We start from the raw sequence: 21,920 nt of genomic DNA on the forward strand, positions 1-21,920 counted from the left end.
CTGACAATCCTTTTTTTTTTTTTTTATGCCTACAGCACTGGTCTTCCTAGGTAGTCACCCTGCTTAGCTTCAGAGATCAGATAGGATCGGATTTGTTGTCAGTTTCTTACAAAACTAAAGATATCCTTGCCATGTGATCCAACAATCATGCTTCTTGGTATTTACCCAAAAGAGTTGAAAATATATGTCCACACAAAACCTGGATATCGATGTTTATAGCAACTTTATTCATAATTGTCAAAATCTAAAAGTAACCAAGATATCTTTCAGTTCAGTAGGTAATTGTATAACAAACTGTGATACATCAGACAATAAAATATTATTCAGTGCTAAAAATAAATGAGTGATCAATACATGAAAAGATATGGAGGGCACTTAAATTCATATTACTAAGTGAAAGAAGTTAACCTAAAAAGGCTACATAGCTTCTGATTCTAACTATAGTAGTCCCTTTTATTACTGTTTTTGCTTCTGTGGTTTCAGTCACCTGTGGTGAACCATGGTCTAAAAATATTAAATGAGAAATTCTAGAAATAAACAATCAATTAGTTTTAAATTGTATGTCATTCCGACTAACATGATAAAATCTTGCACTGTCCTGCTCTATTCTCCTAGGAGGCAAATCATCCCTTTGTTTGTTATTCAGCTGCTGAGCCTTACAGGCAGCCAACAGGCAGCCTCAGGCCTGAGAATGCTCTGGGCCTTTTGCTGAGGTGCCCCAGGCCTGGTACTGTTGGCAGTGATCTCATTTTACCACCTGGCCTCTCCCACATATCTCCAAGTCCAGATTAGGCAGCCAATAAACACAAATAGCTTTGTAGCTCCTACTAAGGAGCCCTGGGTTAGTCACAGGCAAACACTGACCTTAGCCTGCATGAAAGCTCCCCATCCAGGGACTCCAGAATAAACACACACAGAAGGAGGCATCAAACCTCAACAGAGTTATTTACGAGGGGTCTCCCATAAGAGCGTTAGCTGATTTCTTGGCAGAAACTTTGCTGGCCAGAAGGGATTTGCATAAAATATTTGAAGTGATGAAAAGTAGGAACTTCTAACCAAGACTACTCTACCCAGCAAGGTTATCAATTAAAATGGAAGGTGAGATAAAGAACTTTCCAGACAGGAAAAAGCTAAAGTAATTTACCACCGTCAAGCCAGTTTTATAAGAAATGTTGGAGGGACTTCTTTAAGAAGAAGGGGAAGAAAAAACCCACAAATATGAATAATAAAATGGCAATAACTATATATCTATCACTAATCACTTTAAATGTAAATGGATTAAGTGCACTAATCAAAAGCCATAGGGTAGACAAATAGATAAGAAAACAAGACCCATACATATGCTGTCTTTAAGAGACCCACTTCAGATCATCAGACAGACACAGATTGAGAATAAAGGGATGGGAAAAGCTATTTCATGCAAATGGCAATTAAAAAACTAGCTGGGGTAACAATACTGATATCAAACGAAATAGACTTTAAAACGAAGGCTATAATAATGTCCAAAAAAAGAACATTGCATAATAATAAAGAGATCAATCTAATAAGAGAGTATAACCTTAGTATAAATATTTATGCACCTAAAATAGAAGCATCTAAATATTTATTGACTAACATAAAGGGAGAGATCAACAGTAATACACTCGAAGTAGACTTTAACACTCCATCAATGAACAGATCTTCCAGACAAAAAATCAATACAGAAACATCAGTTTTAAATGATACACTAGACCAGATGGTTTTAATTGATATTTTTAGAGCATTTCACCCCAAAGCAGCAGAATATATTCTTCTCAAGTGCACATGGAACATTTTCCAAGATAGACCACATGTTAGGCCACAAAACAAGTCTCAGTAAATTTAATAAGATTGAAATCATATGAGGCATCTTCTTGGACTGCAGTGATATGAAACTAGAAATCAATTATAAGAAAAAAGCTGAAAAACACACACACACACGGAAGCTAAATAACATGCTACTAAGCAATGAATGGCTAACAAAGAGATCATGGGAGAAATCGAAAGATACCTTGAGACAAATTAAAACATCACAACCAAAATCTATGTGACACAGAGAAAGCAGTCCTAAGAGGAGAATTCAAAGCAATACAGTCCTCTCTTAAGAAACGAGAAAAATCTCGAATAACAACCTAACCTAATATCTAAAGGAATTACCAAAAGAATAGCAAATGAAGCCCAAAGTGAGTAGAAGGAAAAAAATAATAAAAATCAGAGCAGAAATAAATGAAATAGATTAAAAAGTAAATAAAAAATATCAATGAAGCCCCAAACCAATCCGTTAATAAGAAAGAAAATCGATAAACCTTTAAGCAAACTCATCAAGAAAAAAAGAGAGAGGACCCAAATAAATAAAATCAGAAATGAAAGAGAAGTAACAACTGACTCCACAGTATACAAAGGATTATAAGAAAATACTACCAGCAATTATATGCCAACAAATTAGACAATCTGAAAAAAATGAACACATTCTGAGAAACATACGATCTCCCAAGACTGGGTCAAGAAGAAAAAGAAAGGCTGAACCAACTGATTACTACTAATGAAATCAAATCAATAATCAAAAAACTCCCAACAAACAAAAGTCCTGGACAAGATGGTTTCACAGGTAAATTTTACCAAACATTCAGAGAAAAATTAACACCTACTCTTCTCAAACAATTCCAGAAAATTCAAGAGGAAAATTTCCCAAGATCATTCTAATTCCCAAACCAGGCAAAGATATTACACACACACACACACACACACACACACACACACACACACACGTGTAGGATGATATCCCTGATGAACATAGATGTAAAAATTCTTAACAAAATATTAGCAAACTGAATTCAGCAATACCTTAATAAGATCATACTCCATGACCAAGTTAAATTTATTCCTGGGTTGCAAGGTTGATTCAATATCCTCAAATCAATTGTGATACACTGCATAACAAATTGAAACATACAAATCCTATGATTACATAAATAGATGCAAAAAAATGTTTGACAAAATCCAGTATCCATTTATGATGAAAACAGAGCAAAGTGGGAATAAAAGGAACGTACCTCAACTTAATAAAGGCCATATTTGACAAATCCAAAGCTAACATCATATTCACAGGGAAAAGCTAAAAGTGCTTTCCTTAAGATCAAGAAGAAGACAAAGGATGTCACTTTCACCATTTTTATTCAACATTGTACTGGATGTCTTAGCCACAGCAATCAGACAAGAAAAAGAAACAAAAGGCATCCAAATTGGAAAGGAAGAAGTAAAACTCTCATTATTTGCAGATGGCATGATACTATAGAGAGAGAGAACCCTAAAGATTCTGCTAAAAATAAAACCCGATAAATAATTTTGGTAAAGTAGCAGGATAAAATTAATATTTAGAAACCATGGTAATGGACTAGAAGAATTTACATGGTTAAAAAGTTCATACTATCCAAAGCAATCTACAGATTTAATGCAATCCTTATCAAAATGCCAATGGCATTTTTCACAAAACTAGAACAAATAATCCTAAAATTTGTATGGAATGATTAAAAATCTCGAATAGCCATGGCAATTTTAAGGAAGAAGAACAAAGTTGGAGGTATCGCGGTAATTCATATCAAGCTATACTACAAGGTTGTAGTAATCAAAACAGCATGGTACTGGCATAAAATCAGACACAGAGATCAATCAAATAGAATAGAGAGCCACGTCTATATGGTCATTTAATCTATGACAAAGGAGTCAAGAATACACAGTGAATAATGACACTTTATTCAATAAATGGTGTTGAGAAAATTAGATACATGCAAGGAAAAAATAAAGCTTGACCACTTTCTTACATTATATGAGATTAAATTCAAAAATGAATTAAAAAATTAAATGTAAGACCTGTAACCATAAAACTCCTAGAAGAAAACAAAAGCAGCTAACTATCTGACATTGCTTTTAGTAATATCTTTTCTGATATATCTCCTCAGGCAAGAGAAACAAACAAACAAAAAGAAACAAGACTTCTGCAAATTAAAAAGGTTTTGCATGACAAAGACAACCATCAACAAAATGAAAAGACAACCTACTGAATGAAGGAAGACAGTTGCCAATGATATGTCTGATAAGGGGTTAATGTCCAAAATTTATAAAGAACTCATACAACTCAACACCAAAAACAAACAGACAAATAATCCAATTTAAAAAATTGGCAAAGGACCAGAAAAGGCATTTCTCTGAAGAGTACATACAGATGACCAATAGACATGAAAAGATGCTCAACATCACTAATCATCAGAGAAAAGCAAATTAAAACCACAGTGAAATATCACCTCGTACCTGTTAGAATAGCTATTATCAATAATGAAAAAAAAATTGGTGAAGATGTAGAGAAAAGGGAACACTTGTGCACTCTTGGTGAGATTACAAATTAGTGCAACTGCTGTGCTAAATATTTTGAAGGTTCCTCAAAAAATGAAAAACAGAATTACTTTATGACCCAGAAATTCCACTTCTGAGTATTTATCCAAAGAAAACCAAAACACTAATTCAAAAAGATATATGCACACCTGTGTTCACTGCAGTGCTGTTTACAATAGCCAAGATCTGGAAGCAACCTAAATTCCCATCAAAAGATGACTCGATAAAGAAATGGTACATCTATACAATTGAATACTACTCACCATAAAAAATAAAATCTTATCATTTGCAACAGTATGGATGGACTTAGAAAGTATTATTCTAAGCGAGAGAAGTCAGACAAAGGCAAATACCATGTGATTTCACTTATATATGGAATCTATGAAACAAAATAAACGAACAAACAAAACAGAAACAGACTCATAGATACAGAGGACAAACTGATGGTTGTCATATGAGAGGTGAGGTTGATGAGCTGGATGAAAAAGGTGAAAGGATTAATAAGTACAAATTGGTAGTTACAAAATAGTCACAGGGATGTAAAGTACAGCATTGGGAATATAGTCAGTAATATTGTAATAACTATGTATAGTGCCAGGTGGGTAAGAGACTAATCAGGGAGGAGCACTTCATAAATTATATGAGTTTCTAACCACTATGCTGTACACCTGAAACTAATATAAAATAATATTGAATGTCAACTCTAGGTAAACATTTTAAAAAATATATTTAAATTAATGGATAAAAATAATGTGCTAGATACTTGAAGAAAAAAAGAATGAATCTTCTATTCATGAAACTACAAAGAAAGAGAAAAAATTTATTCTAGTTTTGCTGTTGCACTTCAAATTGCAAAAGTTATAGCCATAGTGTGCAATAAGTGCTTAGTTAAAAAAGAAAAGGCAGTAAATTGTAGGTGGAAGACATAAACAGAAAACACGTTTGGATTGATGTCAACATGGTGCATCAGAAAACATTGATCGTATATGAAAACTTCAGCAAGAGATCCCCTGAAACAAGTAATCACATTTACATAACTTTTGATACAGTATATTGTTATAATTATTCTATTTTATTATTGTTGTTGTTAATCTTTTACTGTGTCTAATTTATAAATTGAACTTTATCATAGGCATGTATATATATGAAAAATTATTCTATATAGAGGGTTCAGTACTAGCTGGATTTTCAGGCATCCACTGGGTTCTTGGACTGTATTCCCTTGGATAAGGAGGGACTGCTGTATGCGACGCCCTGGAAAAGTCAAATATGTGGAGATGGTAATAAGACCAGGGTCTAGCAGGAGAGAGGACTGAACAGGTAAATCACAGGGGAATTTAAGGCACTTAAACTACTCCATATGATACTATGAAGGTGGGTACATGTCATTATATTTTTGTCCAGGTGCATAGGAGTTATAGCACTAAGAATGAACCCTAATGTAAACTATGAAATTTTGTTGATAATAATGTGTTAATTTAAGTTCATCAATCCAAAAATAGCACCATTCTGATGGAGGATGTTGATAATGGGGGAGGCTATGCACATGCGAAGACAGGGGTGTATATATAGGGAAATCTCCGTGCCTTTCTTTCAATTTTACTGTGAACCTAAAGTTGGTGTAAAAAATAAAGTTTTTAAAGATATATATATATATAGTAAACTTGTAAGTACACAATATAATTCATGTGCATAAACATGCTTGCATATTAACCCTGGCTTTCTAGAGATAAAGATATAATATAAAGTTAGTTCAGGAATCCTTGGGCAATGCCTGAGGGAGCCTGGAAGGATAGAGCTGGGATTGAGCTACAAAACAGGTAAAGGTGAGCTACATAGAAACTGGGTCAATTGAACAAAACTTGCTGACTTTGGAATCTAGCCTCTGCTGTATCTCTTCTAAATGAGGGTCAAGGGCTTCCCACATTTTGGGGACAGAGCAGCTCCTGCTAGAGATTGTATCAATCAAATACTATTTTGAAAACTTACTGATCGGAATCATGTGGTGTCTTTTACAAAGTTCGTCCCCCTCTGTTACTTAATGAAAGTTTTATACTTTGAGTCTGTCTAAACAAAGTAAGTTTTTTTTTTTTAATAGTAGAGGTATTCTCTGTAAATGATATCAAAATCTTGGAGATTGGGACAATCCTTTAACACAGTCAGCATGACAGCCAGGAAAGAAAGACTTTAGGAGCAGATGATCCTTAAACAGCATATGATGTCTCATCCCATAGCAGACTGTTTGTAGATCCCATTCTAAATCTCCATTTATTCTTATTTTGGGTTTAAATTTATGCCCATCCTCTCCTCCATGTCCATATGCCCTTTTTTGCTTTTTAAGACAAAATTATAATGGGGTTTTAAGCTTGTCAGGTCGTTCTTCTGCCTCAGTGTGTGCCTCATATATCAGGAATCCCTTCTCTTCTCAAATAATCCAGTTCTTCCCCCCATTGTGCTACAGATCAATCCCATGTGATGTTTTGGATTGTATCTGTGTTGCCAAGTCTTCAGGTTGTTAGGGTTCTCTACCTTCATGGGCCCCTGATACCTGGTATTTGTGTCCTATTGCTGTTGTAACAAATTAACAATACACATTTAAAATCTTATAATTTCAGAGGTTGGAGATTCTAAAACCAATGTGTTGGCAGTGTTGAGTTATGACTGGAGAATCTAGGGGAGAATTCATTTTCTTTCCTTTCCCAGATTCTAGAAGTTACCTGCATTCTTTTGTTTGTGGGATTTTCTTTCATCTTCAAAGCCATCAGTGCAGCATCATTAAATCTCAGTCTTCCCTTCCTCCTGACAAATGATAAAAACACACAGTATTTGCCCATCAGCCAAAATATAATAATAATTCTGGAAACAAGAGATAATGTCTGACTCTCTTATATTTAGCATCACTCTACATCTCACTAATAATCTCTTCTCCAATACCAGCTTCTGTAGGCAAGTCAATAAGCATTTGAAAAACTCTGCAGGCAGGCCCCAGAATTCTTGTACATGGCATAAGGTCTCTTAAGATTGGTCACACTATAGACTTTGTGGAATGTTATTTCCGTCCCAGCCAGTTAATCAATCCATCGGTAATCAAGAAATATGTAGTAAGTTCCTATTATTGTGCCAGACACTCTGCTGTATGCAAGAGACAGAGTGGTGATTAATGCAGATGTCCCAACATTATCAATTAAAAGCATCAAATAAGCAAATAAAATAGTAAGAAATAAAACACAGCTATTAATTTGGCATACATTAATGAACCCAATGGCAGATTACAAAATAACATGATGCAAAAGAATAAAGGTTTGAGTTTGTCTGTAATTATAAAGCTCTACTGCATTTGTTGCTCAAGAATAATAGATAAGAATTAAAAGACTTAGACCCCACATTTAGAAAGTTTGAAGTATGACTGAACAGACAGAACGTTCTATAAAAAATGAGAAAAATGCGTCAATTATTAGCATAAGTCAAGAGCAAGAACAAAGGTATAAAAGGTAGAATAGTCGAAGACGCTCAGAGAGCAATAGCGAAAGGACTGGTTGGAGCAGTAATGAAAGGAAGATGAAGGGATACACGGTGGGAGCAACGGAAGATTTGGACACTCAACAAAGACTTTTCAATGTGAGAGAAGAATTCCTGGTGGTAGGATAAAACCAGTCTGCAAAGTGTATCCACATGGTGTTGACAGATCTAGATAAAAGCTGCTATATAATATAATTATCAGGTGTGATTACAGAATGTATGTTCCTTGAGAATGGGACTTTGTCTTATTTACCCTTCTAGCAATAGAACTCAAACTAGCTCCTGGCACAGAGTGGGCAATCAGAAATTATTTGTGGGTGAATAGGTGAATTAGTGAATAAATATAAAGATGAAGAAATCACTAAGAAATTTTATTCTAGATGAGGGATGGTAATGACAGATTTGGCTTGCCTCTCTGGAATGCAATACTAAACACCGAAAAGCAGGCTATCATCACTTGTCTTTGTCTGCCTAGGGAGCCAAAGAAACTGTGGCCAGAAATGAGGGACCTTAAGTCACAGACACAGCTTGTGTTGCAGATCTAAGCAGGAATGGAAGTTTAAGGCTTTTTCTATCAGAATACATCCTATAGCAGGTCTTATGGGGCCTGCTTTAAGAGTTCCACGAAAATAAGAATAGTAAAGAAATGGATCATTTTTAGGAACTCTCTTGTATTTGCAACACCCCATCCTTATCTCTTTCAGGTGACCTCCTCCTTTACGCTGTTCTTTGAGGCATAAACCTCTCTGCCTCAGGACTGAGAGCCATAGGCTAGATCAGTCTATTAGTTGATGGAAGAAAAGCCTGTAGACAGGGGAACTGACAGAGTGACTCGTGTTAGACTAAATATTGGCTTCAGCTGAGGTCCCAAAGCAATTAATCGCCACACTCTTTATGTAAACAGTTTTTTCTTTTCTTCACTTTGCCTCTGCAGGTCTTTCAATATCTTATTCTGTCCAGAGTCCGTTTGAAAATTGCCCTCAGCTTTTCTCAGTTTGTTCCCTTACAACTGGGAATTTGTTTTAGCCATAGTCACAGTCAACTGGGGTTCTTAAGATGGATTTTCATGAATAAAGTAAATCACATGACACTGTTCTTCCAAAGAACAATTTTTCAACTATCAGGCAGGGAACTTAAAGTGGGAGAAAGTAGCAGTGACAGAACTAGAAGAGTCTTGTTCCACTCTTTTAGCCTTCTCCTGGAAGTTTTTACCCGAGCTTCTCCACCTTTTTCCAATGCTACACACCTTGTGATCCCTGGGATGTGTATTGCTGAGTAGAGTCTTAGGAAACCGGCCTCGTTTTCCAAAAGGAATGAATGCTGAGGAGATGTGCCCCTTGTGGTCAGCCGCAGAGAAGCAAATATGAAAAACTAATCAGAGAAGTTCATGAGGAAAAGTGGAAAGAGGTGGGCGTTGAGAGTGGAAAGCAGAGGGCATACACACGGTCTTTCTCTGAGAAAGACCGACTTTCTGACAAACATTTGCTTAATCTCCTTATCTCTAGAGTGATCGATGAATAATTAACAGAATGACTCTGTTTAATGAATGTTCAGAAAAGGAGGTAGCAACCCCAGCAGAAAATGTCTTAATTTTGAACTCAAAAGTTAACTTTTGGATCAAAGGTAGCACTTGGCTCTGGCCTTGAAGTAGCTGCTACAATTTCATCTCTTAGGTGGACAGAAGCTGGAATTTCAATCAGTACTGTCTGGTGAGGTCAGCAATACCTCCCCTTGCCTGGAGTTCAATGGTCTCCAACCCCTCTTATGATAGTGCTGATAAAGAGGTAAAAACCATCTTGGTTTGCCTACTCTTTGGGGATTTTCCTATAACTTTTAAGCATTTTTAGTCAAAAGTCAGTATGTGGAATCTTTTAAGTCCCTCCCAAGGAAAAGAGAGGGGCAAAATGAGGTTCTGGACAGTCTAGTGCATTTCAACTTGCAGTAGGCCTCTTTCTGCCCAAGGCTCTTTGCCAGGCAATTATCCTGGCTGGCTAAACCCAGTGTTTTCCACTGCATCACAGACTTTCAGCATAATTCTTCCTTTTTGTATACTAAAATGAACATCATATAAGTTTAGGTTTTAAAATAAAATAGATAGCATGGGAATCATTTCAAATAAGTAATAGCCTAAAGGTGTACTGAATACATTTAGCTTATGGAAGTCAACAGGCAGATATGACAAAAAGAGTTTAGGGCTCTCAGTGAGAAATGCTCTATATAGGAATATTTGTTTTTGTCCCCTGAGAGAAAGCATTGGAGAACTCAAGGACATACTCTGAGCATATCTGCTTCCAGGATGTACTCTTTATAAATTATGTGAGATTCAGGACTGGGCATCTATCACCAACAGGAGCTGACCAATAGAAAAATGCAATGAAGTTTCTCATTTAACGTGGAAAGTAGAACTTCAAGGACACTCTGTAACATCTGTGGCTACAGTGACACAGGACATCTACTCAAGACAATTTCATTTCAAAAGACACACTCACTTGTGAGCTTCGGTGGGGTAACTAAACTTGTAATTACCAGGGTAAAGGGGAGAAGCAGGGTAAGGGAGCCAAAGGCCCCTGAGTTCTTGTGTTTCATTGCCAACACCCAAATCTCAGCTCTGTATAATGCCCAACTCACATAATGTCCATGACTCGAGGCAAGTTACCTGATATTCCTATGCCTTAGTTTGTTTTATTATAAAATGAAAAAGATAATAATGCCTGTTTTGTAAATTTATTGTGAAGGTTACATAAGAAGGTATAATTGGAATAGAGTTCAGCCATAGCTAGCAGTCAATGAACGTTAGTTATTATTATTAATCTTCATAATTATATTTCTTATGTAAGAGATGTTCTATTATCAAGTTACTCAGTACTCTGTGGCATCATTTTCTGCTTATTATCAATCAACAAAAAGCTTGGGGGAAAAAAACTCTTTTAATATAAAAGACTTCTAAATTCCTGTCTCCTGTCTGTCTTAGATTATCCCTTACCAAATTTTTTAAATGGATTTGGTTGTGCCACTGAATTCAACCTGTACAAATATAATATAGAAACTGCAACTATGACTTTCTGAGAAACTTAACAGCCTTACATCTTCATCATATTAGGCCCAAAGAAATCATTTTAAAATGCAGAAACTGGTTAATAACTATCTTCTGCACTCTACTCACTTTTATCAAAAGAAATGAAAAAAGGAAGCCAACATAAGCAGAATCGAAACCTGCAAAGCAAGTTAATCTATATATAAGGCCAAGGCGTGGATTCTAAATTGTTCAATATAATATGATCCCGAGCAGCCAAAACTCTCTTCTACATTATCTTGAGACTTTCCCTAGTGAGAATTCTGTCCCATCTGTGTCTCATTAACATTTTCAGTTACAAAAGGCTCTGCTCTAGACAGTCATCTAAGAGCTTCTTTCCGGAGGGCTCAGATCTTTAGACTGTCCCTCATAAACTTCACCTGAAGAGTCACAGTATCTAACAGCTCGTCTATTCTCTCATCACAAGGAATTGGTTGTCTGAGTTCACAAGATGTATATTCTGATCCTGAAATGAGGACAACTCTAGGCGCCTGCCTACCTCCTAGTCTCTGGCCAGCCCACCAATCCATCTGCCATACTGCAGCCAGAGTAATTATTTCAAAATGAAAATCTTATCAAGTTATATTCTCTAAAACCATAAACGTTTAAAAGAACCAAACCACCCTAATTGACATCCCACTGTTTTTAGAATAAAAAACAAATTTTTTACATAGCTTATAAGTTCCTATAGATCCCGACCTAAATCTCAGCTTCATTTTGGAAGTGCTCTCACCTACTCCAGCCAGAGAGATGGCTTTTTGATTCTTAAATTCACTACCAGGAGCGTTTATACACAGTGTTCCTGGAATGCTCTTTCCGCTGCCACCTTCAGTTTGTCCTCAGGGAACACAGACGTCTATTTGATCTTCTCAGGTCTGGTTTGGGTCCTTTTGTTAAATGAATTCACAGCACCAATCTCAATTCGTAACTACATATTTATCACTATGACTATGTAATTAATGCATTAAAACTCTCTATCTAGGATGCAAATCCCAGAAGAGCAGAGACTTTTTGTTTTACTCACTCTTGCATCCCCAATGATTGGTTTGCCTGTATAAACTATTGATGGAAATAATTTTTGTTTTGATTCATTTAGTTTTATATGTATATATGAAATTTTTTAATTAATAAAGTTAAATCAGATTAACTTTTACTTTCATCATCAATCTTTTATAGTAAAATAAAAATTAAAGTTACCTGAGATCATGATTTTCCTGGAATATTGCCAATGCGCCAGTCTTTAATCAAACATTACCTTCGCAGTGAAACTTTATCTGACAACTATTTCTAAAACTTAAATTCCTGCGTCAACATTCTCTTCCTATTTACCCACTTCGATTTTTTTGCCTTATCACTTGTGGACATTTAAATAAGTTTGAGTGTTTGTCTAATTTATTGTAGGCATCTCATTATTAGAATGTTGGTTCCATGAGAGAAAAAATATTTGACTTTTTTTGTTTGCAACTATATTCCCAGTGTCTATAGCGAAGCTTAGAACATGTTAAAAATTCGACAAATATTTGTTATCAAATACTATATCTTAACAACTTATCACTATTAGACCTATCAATTCTTATGCTAATATTCTCTCAACAATACCACATGTGCCATTAAAAAAACAGATAGCTTTTTCTGATGTGATGGGCTTTATAGACTGGTGCTGTCCCATACAATATTCACCTGCCACATGTAGCCATCAAGCACTGAAGTGTGACAAGTCCAAATTGTGATGTGACAAGTCCAAAATTATAAATATATCATTTACGTTGGCTATTCAAGAATCGGTAAAAAAAAAAAAAAGAAGAAGAATGCAAATTCATAAACAATTTTATATTAATTGCACGTTGAAGTGATAATATTCTGTATATACTGATTTAAATAAAATATATCATTAAAATAAAGTTCATCTGTTTGTTTTTTTATTAAATTTATCGTGGTAATTTTATTGGCCTATAAAATTATATAGGTTTCAAGAGTACAATTCAATAATACATCATATGTAAATTGTACTATGTTCACCCTCTAAAGTTAAATTTCCTCTTGTCACCTTATATTTGACCCCCCCTTACCCTTATCTATTTGTTTGTTTACTTTTTAAATGAAGGTACTAGAAAATTTAAATTACATATTTCTTTTTGAGAGTTCTGTTCCAAAATATAATATCTTAAAACCTAAAAACATTTTTTGGGGGAAATGTTAGAATGAAAATCAATATGTAAAGAGCATAATCTCTTAATCCTCTTCTGAGAAGTTCATATTATATGAATGTAAAAAATAAAGATTTTAGAAAATGAACTCCCTTTACGTGGGATTTTAATGTCTTTCTTTTCCAGATGTGAAACAAAGGAATTTTGGTAGAACACAGAATGGGTTGGGAATTTTAAACTCAGGTGATAGTGAAAGGATTATTTGTTTGTCCATTATCTAGCATATGATTATTATTCTGATTTCCTCAGATTTGGCCGAAATCACAAGAGAGACTGATCTGATTTGTCTTGTTTGTATTATTCTTGTTATGTTTCAAAATTACATTCCTTCTGAAAAGATACATGTAGATTCTTTAGAAGTGGTATCTCCATTTTATAGTCCCGACTAAAAAGCTTATTTTCTCAGGGGCCACTCATCTAAAAACAGTAGATGAAATAAGAGAAGGAAACAGCTGGTCAAATGCATCAGTAGGCATGGCATAAATGAACATCCGTGAAAGCACTCTCAAGGTGATATGCTTAACACACTTAAGTGCTTTTTGCACTGGTCAGTAGAGTTTTAAGATGGCAATATGTTAAGCCTACCTTTGAGAAGTTCCTAGTTCAGTGAAGAAGATGACACATAAATAGTTAATTTCAACATCATGTGGTAAATTCCCTGATAAAGAGGAATACTGGGTGCAATAGGTACACCAAAAAAACTGAACCAGAACGTTTGGTTAATGCCTCTGAGTGTGTATACGTGCATGGTGGGGGTGGTGGAAAAGTAGTCAATTGCTATATCTGTAGATATGGATCAATGTTGTTGATTACTTAATAGCTAAACCTTCCTTGTTTATCACTATCTCATTACAGATGTATTAGATTAATTTGAAAGTGATCACTTGCTCCTTATCAGGACTTTCACTTATAACTGTCCCAAATGGTTTCTGATAATAAGAAGTAATAAGATCGAGGAGATAAAACAGCTGTGTTGAAGATTTTCTAAATTCCTTTACTTTCTAAGAAACTCTCTGGCATCTAAAAAGAGAAAACGTTTTTCTCTCTTAACTCTGTTGGCATGGTTTGCTGTGATTACTCAGCCAACCATTTCTGCCACTCTGTACAATCCACTCCAGCTTCTCTCTGAGCATTTAAACAAATCCAAGATGACTTCTTGAGAAAGTCTTCGACCTGCCTGTAGGATTCCCCTAGAGTCCATCTTAGAGGGGTTGAAAGACCTTTTATTTAGGAGAAAAAAAAAGACTGGTCTCCTCAAATGCCTAATAGAAAGCCCTGACCTTGTCATTTACATAAGCTGGTGAAAATTGCTTCCATCAGGACACGGCTCAGGATCTGGCTACAGTCTCAAAATGTAAATTACAGTGAATTTCAATTCCTACCTAAATCATAGATAAATGAATTAGTATTTTTTTAAAAACAAGTTCATGTGAAATAGAGAGTAAACTGGTAGTTCCCAGGGACTGTGGGGTAAGGAAACAGGAGAGATGTTGGTTAAGGGTACGCACTTGCAACTTGTAGACAAATAAGTCCAGGGGATCTAATAATGTACAGTACAATAAAATAGAACAATATTGTATTATAAGCATCAAAGTTGTTAAGAGACTAGATCTTAGTTGTTCCCACCATACACACACACACACACACGCACACATGCACGCACACATACATGCACAAATAACAATTATATGATGTGATATAGGTGCTAACTATAGCTACAATGGTAATAATATTACAATATATAAATGCATCAAATCAGCACATTGTACACATTAAATTTATACAATGTTAAATGTCAAATATTTTTTTAAACAGAAGTTCAAAGTAGTCTAAATTTAATGAGCTTTATTAAATAAGATTATCAGAAAGCAATAGGCCTACTTTCCATTCCTCCAGTGTTAAATATCTTTACCTAAGTTAAAATTTCAGGCTATATCCTTGGCTTGTACCCAACATTTAAGATAGTTATTATTATTATACATTTTCCATTAAGTTGGTGTTAAAGAGATAATTCGGCATGTATTTCGATGAACATCTTGCATCTAAAATTTCATTTGAGCTTACTTAGAATCTGGAAACAAACAACAAAAAAAGATAGCTTAATCTGATGAGAAAACTATAACACATCATATTTCTCTAATTGCCTCACCTGCCAGAAAGCCCAGGCACAGCTAATGATCAAAGAAAGCAATGACATCAGTCTGGGTCAGTGTATGACAAAGGGTACTCTGCAGAGGACTACTGCAAGATGCTTTTCATAACATGTGTTTAATGGCCACAAATAAGAGGAGATTTATAATTCCATTAGCATATTAAAATTCTAAGAGATAAAACAATAATATTTGAATTTGTTTTATCCAATCTTTCTTAAACTTGTTTGATTACAGAATTCTGTCTTTGCATAATACCTGTTATCCAATAGCACTTGAAGTTAGGAAAGGCTGACATAGGTTATTGATTGATGATTTTTTTCTCTCTTCCTTCCAGAGGTATATATATTTTTTATTTCTGTATCTACCTTTTACATATGTATTTTAAGTTACAGAGCATGAATAAATTGTGCGTGTGGAAATATCTTTGTGTATATACATATATACATACACACAAACACACACACATTTACAGAAAGATACAACTTCTGCCCTGTTATTTTTTTCCTATCTCCATAGCTATCCTTTATTTACGTACCATAGTGCATGTATTTATTATATAGAAGGTCTCGATTTCAAACTGGCCTGTCTAGCTGCTGATCCTCAGTCTGTCCCTGGCAGGATCTATATATGAAAAAGAGTCTTCTAGGGAAAACCCAAAGCCCTTCAGGAAGTGGTCTGCGATGATGTGATGTAGTAGCTGGTGAGTTTCCTTCTGAGTCAGGGCTGCCACAAGGGGGTCCCCAGGAATTGATGTAAAGATGTTAGTGCTGAGGTCATGACCGGCTCACCTTTTGTTAAGGGCCCTCTAGGGCTTTTCCCAAGTCAGAGATTAATAGAATCCAAACCAGATTTCAGTTCAGGTCCTCATCTCTTTCAGAATTTCCTTTACTTCCTTGTTTTAACACTTGGAATATCTTGGGTTGCCTAGTTTTGGTTTCACATGTTTCTATCACGAAAGGCACATCTTTGTGTTACATCCAAAGCAGCGTTATAAAGATGTCCCGCGGGGTTCATTTTACATTTTCTCTCAAATATGTTTCATAAGAAGACTGAGTTGAAAGTGCACTAAAGAATACCATATGCCTGGGGCAGCATTAATAGTGCTGCTTCACATGTTTATAAACCTTAAGCTCTGGTCCACTTTATCTAGTCTCAGTGCTTGTTCAGAGGCTCAATTCTGTAAGGCTATGTTGGGCTGTTTCCTACAGAAAAATACTCCCATGCTTTTTTCTAAGGGCCTAATGCTGCTCTAAAAGGATCCTATAACTCTTGACATTTAGTCAAATACACAATTTGCAATTTGAAATAACCATTGCTCTTAAGTGTACTTATATATGTATTTGTTTCTTTCACCAGCCTGCATGTGTCTTAAGGATAAAGGTTTTATTGGCCTATGCATCCTTATTGCCTAGTAGAATTCAGGTACGTATTTAGTTCTTAATAAATATGTGCTGACTAAAAAAGAAATAAAAGTAGCACTAATTACTTGAGAAACAACAACAGATTCACTTAGGAAAACAAAACCTGGGCACTAAAAATATCAGGAAGTGCTTCCTTGAGTCTAACCCATCTGATTCCTCAAGTCTAACCCATCCAATGCAGCCCAAAGTACGTTTCTTCTGATCCTGTACTCTGTGACTACAGAAGGCAGATGTCACCTGTTTGAATGGATCCTGTATTCTGACAATGCCAGTCAAACAAGAGATACAGAACACTTCTAGTCATATCTCTCTCAAAGCTTTCTCTGTTATTGAGTCTGCTTCTAAGATTTCAGAAACACTAGCTTATTTTTCTTTTGTCCTGTGCTCTCTGGAAAGTTCTTACCTATAGAACAACTTTACGTCTTAGAGCTTCTTCTCTCTAGAACACTCCAGATAACTCTCAAGCCATCTATGCTATCATTTTTTTTTTTTTGAAAGCTGGAGAAAATCAGGCCCAGTAAAAGGCATCAAACTGGTTCCGGATTCAGCATACAGACCTTTAGTCAAAAGCTGACTTTTTCTCTAATGTCTGGCATTGCTAACTGGACTAAATCTGTCATTAAAAAAAAAAAAATCAATGTTTCTAAAACTTTGGCCCAATGAACCAGAATCTCCTGAAGTGCTTATTAAAATATTACATTTTAGTGGGGAAAAAATGGTGTAATCTGAATAAAGTCTGTAGTTTAGTGAATAGAATTATGCCTTGGTTATATAACAAATTAACATTAGGCTTTTGAGTATATACCCAAAATAATTGAAAACAGAGACTGAAACAGATATCTGTATACCGTGGTCACAGCAGAAGTTTTTGCAATAGCCAAAAGGTGTAAACAACCCAACTGTCCGTCGATGATAGAATGGATAAACGAATGTGGTATACATACAATGAATTATTATTCATCCTTAAAAAGGAAAAAGATTCTGACACATGTTATAACCTGTACGAACCTTGAGGAGATTATGTTAAGTAAAATAAGCCAGTCACAAAACGATGCATTGTATAATTTCACTTACATAAAGTATCTAGAGTAGCCAAATTTATAGAAAGTAGAATGGTGATGTCTGGGGTCTGGTGGGGAGGGGGAGAATGAGGAGTTGTTGTTTAATGGGTAAAGTTTTAGTTTGGAATAATCAAAATGCTCTAGAGATGGATAATGATGATTATACAGCCATACAAACGTATTTAATGCCTCTGACTTGTATGTTTAAAAATGGTTAAGTGGCAACTTTTATGCTCTTTATATTATACCATAACCAAAAAAAAAAAAAATTAACATTAGAGGAAGTAGAATGAAAGGTATACTGAATTCTCAATACGATCATTAGAACTCTTGTGAATCTAAAATTATTTCCCCACAAAAGACAAAAACATTGTTAGACAATTTGATGAATACCACCACCACCAACAACAAAAATGTTTCTGGCGTTCTTCATACTGAACTGTATCAGAATCTCTGAAGTTGGGAAGGCAGAGAGTGTAAGAAGCCTCATTTTTAGTAAGTTCTAAAATTTAAAAACAACAATTTTTAAGACATTCCTAATAACTGCTTTTCCAATTGTCTTCTTTCTCCTGCCTCTTAGTCAGTGACAGGAAAAAAAAAAATCTAGACTAGAATTCCTGGACAACCAATTCCTTATGTGGATGCCGCTTTGCCACTGTGCTCTGACCAGACTGTGAGCTCAGCATGGGCCATTGGGATTGCATGTAACCCCGGAACTAATGGTGCTGCCAGGTGTCTACCCCCTTCCCTGGATCCTTTCTCCATGGCTCTTGCTTTCCCCCTACTTCCACTTCTCAACCTGTATAAAGTCTTCATTCCTGAGAAACTTAGTAACCATGGACTGATTGGGTCATGACCAAGCTTATTTCTCTCTCTCTCCTTACCCACTTTCAATGACCCTTTTCAACAGGGGTCAGACCCAGATTTGTAACTGAATACAAGAACAACAAGCAGGAAAAGGTGCCAAGAGCATCAAGTCATGCTGGACTGCTTTAAAGCCTTCTGATGCTATACTCAATAAAAAAGAAAGGGGCTGTTATAATGGATGTGAGCGTGTTAAGCTTGCAGCACTGAGGCCACGAAGCAGGTCCTGAGTCCTCCCTGAAAGCCAAGTCACTTCACTTCTCAGTGCCACATTTTGCCATTTATACAATGACAGAATTCGAAGACACAGCCAGGGCTTCTTCAGCTCTGAAATTCTGGGATTGAATATAACAAGAGCTAAAATATTTGAATGGCCACTATCCATGAGGAAGAGATGCACTTTTTGCCACTCAAAGTTTTTAAATACAAATTTGGCACTGGGATGACTCAAACTAAGCTCTGAATGCTAGAAGATCATAAAACTTAGTCAACTGTTCCAACTTCTCTGAAAGAGAGGAGTGTTGACAGAAAGAGAAAAGTGACATCTGAGAGACAGTCAGAAGTGACGCCTGTCTTTTGTGTATGTATCTGAATGGCTCCTGTCTTATCACTTATCATGTACTGAAGAAAAGGAACCTGTGGCAAGAACAAATTAGGTGTTCAGAGAAGATAGGGAGGGCTTACTTATGCCCTCTCTACCTCTTTCTCCAGACCAGTCATTTATGAATTTTTTTTTTCTTCAAATAGAAAGTCCTCTGAAGAATCTCATGACCTTGATTCAGCTGATCCAATCTTGGGAACATTGGAATCTGGGATTCTGAGATTTGGAGGCACCATACTTGCTATACTATTGGAGTTGGAAGTGTGAGCACTTATGAAGTTTGGGAACGATTGAGGCAGCAGTGATAAACAGTGCTCCAAAGCCATGCCGAGCAGCAAACAGCTAGCACCTTTAGCTCAGCCTAAAAAGAAGAAAATAGGCCAACTGAGAGCTAACCTAGGGAGGCCAAAGGAAAGAAGGACAAGAGAGCAGGGCAAAAATACCAATTTGGGGGGCTCTCTTTGCTAGAGTTAGCCTTCATAGGATTAGTTCAACAGTATCTAGGCGTAGTGACTTCTATAAGTATCCCAAATTCTCCTTCTTGAGATCTGGAGTACAGAAATCTTGTAAGCACTACTATAAGGCTACCAGAATTTTGCTTACCACTCCCTCTGTTGCCTTGGTTGTCTTTCAAAATTGAGAAATCATTCTGCCCGGTTTACCAACTTTTGATTTCACTCTTGTTGCTACCGAGGATTCAGTGATGGTCAGTGGATTTCCTTGAGTCCTGGAGGATGAGTAAAATGCTCTCAGAGTTGCCCTATTTTTCTGACTCTGGAGAGCAAAGGGGAGAAAATGGATATTGGGCCAAACGTCCATGGCTAAAGAGAGTGGCTAGGCCTAGGAAGAAGAAGCAGATGTCTGTGACTAATGCATGAAAGGCCTTAGCATACCACTTGCAAGAATGGCTACAGCTTCCCAGCCCAAATGAATGCCAAGGAGAGAGGACTGCACTCACGGGCTGGGAGCAGGGGCAGCCAGAGACCCTAAGATGGGTCATTAGGACTCATTGGGCCAAGTTAGAGCTTTGTCTGCTTGTTTGCACTTCAGACATGAGAAGGAAGCGTGGGTGATAGTCATACACAGCAGCATTTTTATCACAGCTTAACTACTTATTTGCCTAGTGACCTTTGGCAAGTTACTTAACTTTTCAAAGCTTTCAATTCTCCATCTATGAAACAACGTTTAAAATATCCTAAAGTTAAGGAACCTAGAACACTGCAGGTGTTCCATAAACGCATTTTGCTCTTTCTCTGGAGTGACCTTTGATAACTTTTGTCTTTCAGCATCTTTCTGAAAATAAAAATGAAATGAATAGCTATTCTTCTCATGCCACCTTTTAGAGTTAGAAGGAAAAAATTGCCTGGCCAGAGCACATTTTTTTTTTTTTTATTACTGATTATGTCACTGACTCACTGCATATCCTTAATCCAGTCAATTTTCTGCTCCCTGACTCAATTCCCTCATATGTGAAAAAAAATCCCCACCTCTACCACCCTCAGTTCAACTGAATAAAAGTCCTCTGAAGCCTCAACCAAATCGGGCCAACACTGGGTCTCACATCTTCTCTTATGTACAAATAATTTACACATGCTTCTCATATTAGGGGGTGTTAGATTCCTAATACTGAGTGTTGCACTAACAGACAATGTCAGTTAGAGTTTACTAAGTACGACTTTTGTAATAAAGATTAGACCCAGATAATCCCTGCCCACAACATGATTACTATCTAATCCTGTCAGAATCAGGGGTTACTTTCCTCTTTTGAATCACAAGGAATCCTTATTACATGCAAAATAAAAACCTGAGAAGCCTATCAGAAATACCACCACATGTGCCCCCAGCACATAACAGGGTTGCAGGGCAGCGAGTTCACCTCACTTTGGTTTAGGTGCTGACATCTGTGGGACTGCCTGTGAGCTCAGGGGCAGAGACATTTTAAGAGCAGAAAAGTGGCTTACAAAAAATATTTATGTATTTATATTCATCATTGCTTTATCATGGAACCTGGCTCAGTACAAGTGCTTAGTACATGTGAAGTTTTTCTTGATTATTCTTAGCAAGGGAGAAATAGACAAGGGTGGAAATAAACAATCAAAATAAAAAAGATAAAGCAAGAAATCTATCAGAAGTTTTTCTGGGCCCATTTCTGTGTCTGAAATATACCTTGGACCCTTCTGGAAATTCAGCCGGATGCTGGGTGCACACTGGCAGCATGGGCGAGCCCCCCGTGGAGGAGTATAGGGCTCACCCCCCAGCTCTGTGCAGAGCACATTAGGCACACCAGACCGCTTGCAGCCCTGATGGCTGATCTTATCGGACCTTGTCGAGGAGGTGAAGTGCATGTGTCGAGGGCTTCGTGCCTGTTCATCATTGTGGTCGCCCTGAAGTGGAGCAGGCAAAGTAACACTTGAAGCCATTTTTGCAGAGAACTGCACAAACAGCAGCGGCTGTTGAGAGTCAGTGGTTCCATTTCAGATCGAGAAAACACCCACAGAATGGCAAAGGCTGCTAAAGAAACACCACAAAACACACAGCAACACACACACACACACACACACACACACACACACACACACAGACACACACACAGACACACAGACACACACCAAAA

General features: G+C 36.5%; 1 long non-coding RNA gene across 1 annotated transcript in view; it reads right to left on the reverse strand.

The window, feature by feature from the left end:
* Window positions 1-9,607, reverse strand: part of LOC107507810 — a 218,058-nt gene extending 208,451 nt beyond the window's left edge. Inside the window, exons 1-2 of the long non-coding RNA XR_001596210.2 lie at window positions 9,173-9,607; window positions 7,125-7,206 (exon numbers count right to left, since the gene is read on the reverse strand). This is a non-coding gene — a long non-coding RNA (uncharacterized LOC107507810). The remainder of the gene's footprint in view (window positions 1-7,124; window positions 7,207-9,172) is intronic.
* Between the last annotated feature and the right edge of the window lie 12,313 nt (window positions 9,608-21,920).

The sequence above is a fragment of the Rousettus aegyptiacus genome, unplaced genomic scaffold (assembly GCF_014176215.1).
Source record: "Rousettus aegyptiacus isolate mRouAeg1 unplaced genomic scaffold, mRouAeg1.p scaffold_m13_p_5, whole genome shotgun sequence".
NCBI lineage: Eukaryota > Metazoa > Chordata > Mammalia > Chiroptera > Pteropodidae > Rousettus > Rousettus aegyptiacus.